General features: G+C 38.1%; 1 protein-coding gene across 2 annotated transcripts in view; it reads right to left on the reverse strand.

Moving 5' to 3' along the window:
- The window catches only part of TSHZ3 (teashirt zinc finger homeobox 3), a 71,612-nt gene that overhangs the window by 61,946 nt on the left and 747 nt on the right, over window positions 1-8,919 (reverse strand). The window lies entirely within an intron of this gene.

The following is an 8,919-nucleotide window of genomic DNA, read 5'->3' on the forward strand; positions in this document are numbered from 1 at the left end:
GGCACTTCTGAACCTCATTACTGCAAGAGGATTTATGAAGCTGAACCCAATGGCAAAGAAAAGGCATCTGTCAATAATTGTAGGGAGCTGCACTCACAGCTTTGAAATCTCATTAAGTATGCAGTTATCAGGCATAAAGATCAAAAACATTACTCAACTCCGACAGAATCTTATGGAGGAACATTAATTAGCAACAGGCCTACAGTACAAAAAAAAAAAAAACCAGACTTCCTCTCACACCTGCCCAACCCACAAACCAAAGAAACACTCCCCCTCCCTTCAGAAAAAAATAATTCCCAGCATCTGAGACTGATCAAGTACATGAAACAAGAGAGAGAAAAAAAAAAAAAAATCAGTTGAGACAGTCTTGGCGGTGAAGAGAGAAAAGGAAGAAGCTGTCAAAGTTGAGAAGGATGTCAGCACTGGCCCTGATTATAAGGGCCTATACAGTTCCCAGGCCTTTTATCATCCCTGCCATCAAAAACAGACTCTGTGTCACAGATGGATGACTGATGGCTGCCAGTCTTGAACAGCCTCGCCAGTCCTTCAGGAGGCCCCTGCTGAGATCTGGCCCTCCAGCAACAGGCTTGACCTAGCAGGAAAAGGACATCAGGCACAGAGCCCAGTCCCAGAGATACTCAAAAACAGCACCCTGTTCTGTTCTGTTCTTCTCTTGGAACAATTCAGTAAGATGTTGGTTAGGGATTGTTTGTTCAGCTTACAGAAGTTAAATGTAATACCTCCTTTGCCCTCTACACTAGCACTGTGCATTATTTGAAAATAACACTTACTAAACAATTTCTTTTTCTCTGTAGTATCTGCATTTTTCTAATTTCTTTTATAGTTCATGTGCTGGGCATGATTTGCACACTCAATTGCGTAGAAAATACTGGACAGTAAAATATAAATTTGGGGGGAAACATACAAACTCATAGATGAAGCTAGATCATAAAACCAAGTGACCTTTGCAGCATTAAGTATGGTGTGCAACTAATTAAGAACTATGACCATATTAACATTTTTGTTTCAGAATCAGTGCTAACAATGTACATGGCTTATCCCATCTCATATTTTTCCCATTTCCACCCTATCAAAATCAGTGTTTGCAAATAATAATTCAAACCTATTTGCAAAAAGGGAGGGGGTGGAGCGGTTGTTAAGAACAAAAAAAATCACCCTCTACACTCTTTTCCCCACTTGGGACTATGCCTGAAAAAGTCTCTCTCCAGTTACGTGCTAACCTTCATACATTTTATAATTCCCATAATTCTGCACTATGTGGAAGCATCCAATTGATTATGGCTCCATTTCTATATTATTTACTATGTACTGGATTTTTAATACAACATACAAATTTGTCTCTTATTTCACAAGCTATACGGTGATATTTACATGTCACTTGCAACAACTATAAAGATTGGCTTCTTAATGAACTACATCTTTAATGGACTTCAGTGTCAAATACATATGCAGACACAACTGAGACTCTCTGCCAGTTAGAGGCTTTCCAATTTCAGAAATTCATTTATTTAAAAATGTATGTGCTTTAAATAAAATGTCACCTTTGACAAAATAAGGAACAGGAAGTTTAGCTCTAAACAAGATTTTTTTTTAAAAGAATTTTACTTAGAGTGTTACAATAAGGTGTTTATATTTTTTCATATGCTTACCATATTACTTTTATTATGTGTAGCATCAAAGTGATTATAGCAATTACATCTAACAGAATTAATTATAGAACATCCCATCATTCCTAGATACATAATGCATTAGAGGTAAGCCAAAGAAAGAAAACATCTTGATTGTAGTAACTATTGTTGGAATAAATTTCTCCCCAAGCATAAAGGCAAAATTAAAGTAAAAAAAAAATATTAAGAAACAGAGGAGTGATAAATATTTAAAATGCTAACTACAAACATATAAATGTACAGTCAGGTATATTTTAAAACAGAGATACTGACTTGCTTAAAGCTGTACTGGTACAAATAACTATGTAAATCCATTAAAGTTTTTTAATAACAAAATATGGAAACTAGCCAATCCACCTAACAAATGTGTTAGTACATAAGACAAGAGTGTATGGGTGAAAGAGTTACAAGCCTTTACGTATGCAAAATAAATTCACTCAAAGCTTCATTAATATTAATTTAAATTCAGAACCCATTTACATTAAATTGTTCATTAAAAATTGCCTATTTTATGCAACATGCATTCTGCAAAGAACACATAAGAAACTGAAACAGAGAGCTCAATTTAATGATGGAAATGAAATATCAAAAGTAAATGAATTTGAGTCATTCCAAATGTATAATAAAATAGCTCTTTCCTCTATGTTTGCATGCAAAGTTTGCCAGGAGTTTGGTAGAAGGGCATAGAAATTGTTCTACTTTCCACTACTATAAGTTCATAGAGGTGCCCTTTTGACCTCTCTACCTCAATATAGCCATACTAAAACAAGAATTATCCATGGCCACGACATACCGACCACCTCCATAAACATGTTCAAGTACTGTGAATGTGCTTAATTACCTAAAACCTCTCAAGTTTACTCTAACCAATGTCAAGCTTAGCCTAGCTGGTAAGACAATTTTGCCTAGTGTGAAAAGAAGAGATAAGTGGCCTGTGGTTGGGAATGGAGAGTTATTCATTTGGTGAACACTCACACCAACAAATACAGAGAACTTACCGGATTCCCAAACAGCTGTTCTGGATGAAGAAAAGAGAATCATAATTAATAACACATGTCCTGACATTATGAATTAATAATTTATAATTAAGACCAAACACAAAGTTAGATTATTCTGGAAGAGTCGCACCTTTAGTGTCTGAACAAACAAGGTAATGGGGGTGGCAGAAAGCTTTCAGGTATTCTCTGACCTCGTGGTTATTTTTTTTCGCCCCCCGAGTACAGACCATTGATTGTTTTCTAAAAAATAATCCAAGTCTCGATGCTTACAATGAAGAGAGTTTAAATTCTGTGGAGTCTGTCTCTGTCAAAATGTCTTTGACTAGCAAAATTAGGGAAATTTAGTCAGAGAAGTCTTGCAGTCTAAAATAAGGACCCTTTATATGAATTACTGTAAGTTTTGTTCTTTATGAAAATGTTGGTAAACCATTTCAAGCACTTATAATATTCTATTCTGCATTATTATACTTAAAAAAACCACAATACATTCTGCTCCTGGATGATGGCTTAAACCCTTAAACCAATTTCTGGTGTATTTTTTAAAAACGTTGAATTCAAGGAAAAATCAATTGAATCCATGTTTCCAGTCCTCGTGCTTCAGGTAATCACACAAAAAAGTAACACATCCATTGTTTAGTGGGATTTTTTAAATTAATTTAATGACTAACTGCAAATGCTGGAAACTAGAATTAATCTGTCTGGATAAAAAAAGGCTTACAGACATTTAAATGCATGTATCGGGACACTTTATCAACCTAACATAAAATTGTCATCTTATCTTATTATATGACTATTTTATGCATGTGTCAAAGAATTTAAAAATGAATGCCTGTCTATTCAGTCTAATTACAACTGCATATTATCTGTCTGGGTGTACCAGTCCATATCATTGTTACTAAATACAATATATTGTATTCACCTTTCATTTTTAACTTCAGGCAGATAAACCACAATTTGGGGCGTTAACTGAATTAAAAAAAAATTCCCAGTCTTGAACACCTGAGGTGGGTTGTTTAGTAAATGATACTCAACTATTTTACAGAGCACAAAACGCAGGGCTGCCCTGGAACTATGCTATTTTCAGTACTATACTATACACATACATATACATGCATACATACCTACTGTGCAGTGCAACACTTTAGGCATTTCTATACTTGATTTAACAGCTTTATCATGTAAATGGGGCTGTATTAACATTTACCAGTCTGTACTTGGATTAGCTGAGAGTCATGAACTGGATTAAAATATGGACTGCTGTTTGGCAAGGCTAGCTAGTTGAAAGCTTTGTACAGAAAGCTACATCAGAGGGTACTTTTCGTAAATGATTTCTTTTCACGGCCTATTTTACCACCATATTTATACATAAGTGTGCACACAACACACTTTCAAATTTACCGTGCACTTCACCCTGAAGGTGATCTTTTCTGTACTTTAGTTTCCACTAATCCTGAAAACAGCACTGACAAAAAGGAACCACTCTAATCCTGCTAACTCACCCTAGCTTCACTGCATTTCCCATAACCCTGCAGCAGTCACAATTCATTCTAATCACTTTACAAAACAATCTTTAGTAAAAAGAGGAAAAATGCAGACTTGTAAGCCAATTTAAGAAATAACTGCTGATACATCAGTTATTGACTATTTCACTCCTGCTCATGATAGTGCTCAAGGCAAAACTGAGAACAAAATGACAACATCAACCGCACGCAATAAACTGTGGCCCAGGAGAGCACTGAAGCCCTAATTGACAGCTGTCAAGCTAATGGGAGCAATGGCAGCTGATTCTGGAAAATTCTGTTTTCCAGCAGGATATTCAGTGGAATCTATCAGGCCTTTTTATATTTATGCCCCTTTTTCTTTTTTTGCATTGTTCCTCACACTTTGCAGAAAAAAAGCAGAGGACAGCCATAACTAATCATTTTGTCAGCTTGCTGCTAGGAAGAATCTCTGTCCAACAGAGAAATATGTGGCAGGTTTGGAGGCAAATACAAGGGCTGACACTGCAAGTACCTTTATAGGTAGTCTACTTTATCACTACATTTACTTTGGGGGTAGGTATGTAGTGGCAAGCAATCCCTGGGAATCACTTCTTGAACTCGTATCTGCACATCTTGAATTTGGGCTGAAGACTTCTGTGCCATCTTTCAACAAATATTTGCTTCTACTGCACTTTTGGCCTGATATTTTAGAGGTGCTGCGAACCCGCAAATACCACCGAAGTCAATGGCCAATACAGGTGCTTAGCATCTTTGGGGGGGGTGGAAGGGGGGAGGAATCAATTGATCTACACATATGTAAATGTCCCTATTGATGATCTGCCCCTTTAGAACATAAGTGCTGGAGCTGGAGCTGGGGATTCTGATAGGGCATAAGAAATATGCAATTATCTTTACTATTTAAACCACAATTAGCAAATATACATATATATATATATATATATATATATATACCACTACACCAAGTTCTCTTAAGAGAATTTAAAACCCATGGTACTGTCCAGGCCTAAAAACAGTAATTGTTTCATACCAAAAAAAAGGAAAAAAAAATGAATGAGTTTCCAACATAGGATTGCAGTTTCGAATCCTTCCTTTCCGTGGAATAATATGTATACAGAATATGTATTAAGTCTTCCCTGTCAATGCGAATTATGACTATATTTTTTTCTGATATTTTAAATAGATATGTTTGTAAAAAAACAGCAAGTGAAAGCTATAATTTAAAGATAGATAATTATTGTTTGCATGAACCAAACTGGCCTCCATTAATACAGTATCTCTCAGCTTTTCTAGACTGTAGCCTCGAACTACTAAGTGTTTTCACCCCTTCTAACTTAAATGACAGAAGTCTTTGGAACAGCAGCTGTAATTCAGATCTTCCCCCTGCTTTAACAGGTGTAGAGTGAAAAAGTACAGTCCCCTGACAGTATGCCCCAAATTTATCCAAGATGCTCATCTGAGCCTTTCAGTAAACAAACTGAAATTATCATTTTTATAGATTCTTGATTCTCAGAGACAGCTTTAGTCTTCTACAGTGTGGTGTTAACACTTGGGCTAGACATAAAGAATTTGTGCACCTGTCTGTTATGTCTGCAAGCGCTGTGCTGCTGAGAGTTCTTTGTTGTTGTTATTCTACTCCAGACCATTAAAACGGCCCTAATTCCTATGACATGATTATCCAGGTACCAAAGCCCATTTGTCACCTGCAGCAGAAAATTGAGTTAATGCACAACTAAAGGCAACCAGGACTGTGTAATATCAACTTGATTACATCAAACTAGCTGCAAACCTAATTCTGCTGGATGACACTGCGTGGAGCTTGTCATCTCCAATCATTAAAGCTGTCAGGAATCCATCAGGTTTACAGCTAATTAGGTGAACACTAATGAAGCTGGCAAAACAACTTTTCTTTTTTTATGGCTGAGCGGACCTTTCAGTTTGGAGGAAAAAAAATTCTCGAGTATTCTCAAGGTTGCTGGGGACTGGATTTCCTGAGTTACCAATCAGCAGACATCTTTAATTCCCCCCCACACTTTTTTTTTCTCTATCTGTACAAAGCAATCAATTTGTCATCACTCTCAGTGTGCCACAAAAGCAGTCATGAACCTTATAACTTGCAGTTGTGAAACCAAAAAGAAGGAAAAAAATTAGAAGTTTCTTCCATCTCAAAATAAAAAATGCTCATGCAGAGCTCGCTTATTTATCTTCATGCACTTATCAACAGCATAATTTTTTTTTTCACTCTTCTTAAATAAGTAGCCCTTTAGTCATTCTACATCCCCCATATCCATTAGGCAGAGGCATTTTGATAAAGTAAAGCCAAAGCTAGTGTATGGGAAAGAATGAAAGCACTCACTCTGCCAACTTCTGATTGACCATTAAGCTATTGATGAATGTGCCTGTCAGGAGAGAGACAATTAAATCAAATATGAAACAAAGTCGTTTTGACGGGTCATTTTGATAGAGCAAAACCATTCTTCCATCTCCTATTAGTCCTGCAGTCAAGTTTTTGTAATGAATATTTCTTAACTAACCTATTTCTTTGCTGCTTTAAAATGTGTAAAAAATAACCCCACTTTTGCATATGTTGCGATTAGATAAAACTATAATTTCCAATGTGAGCATTAAAGCAGCATTTCAGTAGGAAACATTTACGCGCCATGTTAAACATTTTACATAGCAACCAAAATACCAAAAGTGTAAAGGGATCACACTTTTACTAAATGTAAAAGATATATGACACATCATGGATGGGTCACTTGAGAAACAGTGCCCCCCCAGTATGTGTGTGCACTGAAGATAGATAGTTTCACTGACAAAACAAAGTCCAAAATACAGGTCAGCTCTTTGACGGATATGCTCAACTTCTCAGAACTTGATTTTCATGCAAGTAAATTACGGTTAGCTGTTACAAGGTATTTTGAAAGGACAAAAGTTTTCAACACATTTGAAGACTGTGCTTATTGATGGCACTGGATAGAAAGTCAAAACGCTCAAGCAAATTATTTTGCTACAGTAGCATTTCCTAGATCTTATAAATACTGGACTTCAAAAAGAAAAAAAAGAAAAAAAAACTTTGCAAACTTTCCAACTATCAGAAGACGACGACGACTACACAATCTACCGCAAAACACACGGTATCTTCTATTTTAAAAAAAAAAGTGTTCAGCTCGCATAGGTATCAAAGGATGTGGGGAATGAAATGTGGATAGAGCTCTTTACATTCGGTTACTCGTTGTGTTACTTGCTTCTTACTAAATTCAGACTATGGCCCTTTGAGAACTTGTCATGTTGTTTGAACATACACTCAGCTTTTTGAAAGCACTGCTTTTGGCAATACTCTGTTAAGTAGCAGGATTACCTTATTTAAGTTATAGTAGGCACTCCTAAATGAACTACTTAAAAATACTACTACACCATTTGGAAAACTCCCACCTCCATCCATGCAGTACATATGGGTCTCTCCTAAAGCAAGAATTATGAATGCTTCAAGCTTCACTTCCTGGTTCCCCAAATTGTTGCGCTAATGAAAACAGGCCCTGCATTTCTACATATCTAAGTATTATTCCCACCAAAATACTCGCCCCTGTGATTCCCAGCATGTCACACATCTAGCCAGAAGCCCCTAAAGTTGCACTGACAGAGAGTTGACAGGCCACATGTGACGTCACTGAGTCTGGCGTTACCATGGCAAGTGATTTATTGATGTTTATCGGGAATGAATAGATCAAAGGCAGCCAGATGACAGGTGATCAATCAGCCATCAAATCAAGGATGGCAACAGGCCAAGGAAACCCTTTTCCAGCCCACATATCCCCAGGTAAAGATTACTGTAACATTTTTTTTCCCCCTTTTACTTTTTGCTTTTCAATTTGTCTTTTCCAGAAAATGCTGTTCGTGTTTAACAGGAGTTGGCACTTCTGGCATCAGGAAAACGCAACCAAACACAAAAGTAAAGCCCAGACAAAGCCCAGTAAAGTATTTCTTTAAAAATGGAGGAGAATGTAAAAAGCAGCATCAAAGACACTTGCCAGTCATCTGACAACACACAGACTCTTTTGCTTTGGTTTCCTGTGCAGCTCCTCAGCTGGGGCTCAGAAATGAGGAATCAGTGGGATTAGCACAAGAGGTTGCCAAAGAAAGTGACCAAGCAGGGGGATGTGGAAGTGCGCAGAGAGGTCCCCAGCGCACTACGAGAGGAAGAGGGGGGAAGAGAGAAACTTGAGGGACGGAGCCTAGCCTGGGCTTTGATGTTAAAGCAACAATGCACATCTTCAGTCCCTGGCACCACACAAATACCCCCCACCTATCCCTACAAGGTCTTTCCTGCAGAAAGAAAGAAAGAAAGGAAAACAAGAGGATGGCTGGCTCCCACAAAACTGCATGGATGTGAGGAGGAGGTGGAGACTGAATTACAAATAAGAGAAAGAAAAAGCAAAGTAGGTGCCAAAGTAGGGGGTGGAAATGGGCAGCACATCTCCCTTTCCTTCCTTCCTTCCCTGCTTCCTTCCTTCCCACAGAAAAGCTACACACGCTGTTCACAGAGAGAGCCGCATCCCTGCCCTCCGCGAGCGTGGTCCCCAGACCCGGGGGCAAGGGGGGAGCCGGGAAGTCGTTCCCGAAGTAGGCAAGGGACATGGGTGCCCCCTCCCCCCCGGAAGGAGAGAAGCGCCCAGGCAAAGTGCGGCGTCTGCCAGACCAAGAGTTACTCTGCAAAATCCGCGGCGGGCAGCG

Source organism: Crocodylus porosus, unplaced genomic scaffold, assembly GCF_001723895.1.
Source record: "Crocodylus porosus isolate Cpor-Errol unplaced genomic scaffold, CroPor_comp1, whole genome shotgun sequence".
Lineage (NCBI taxonomy): Eukaryota > Metazoa > Chordata > Crocodylia > Crocodylidae > Crocodylus > Crocodylus porosus.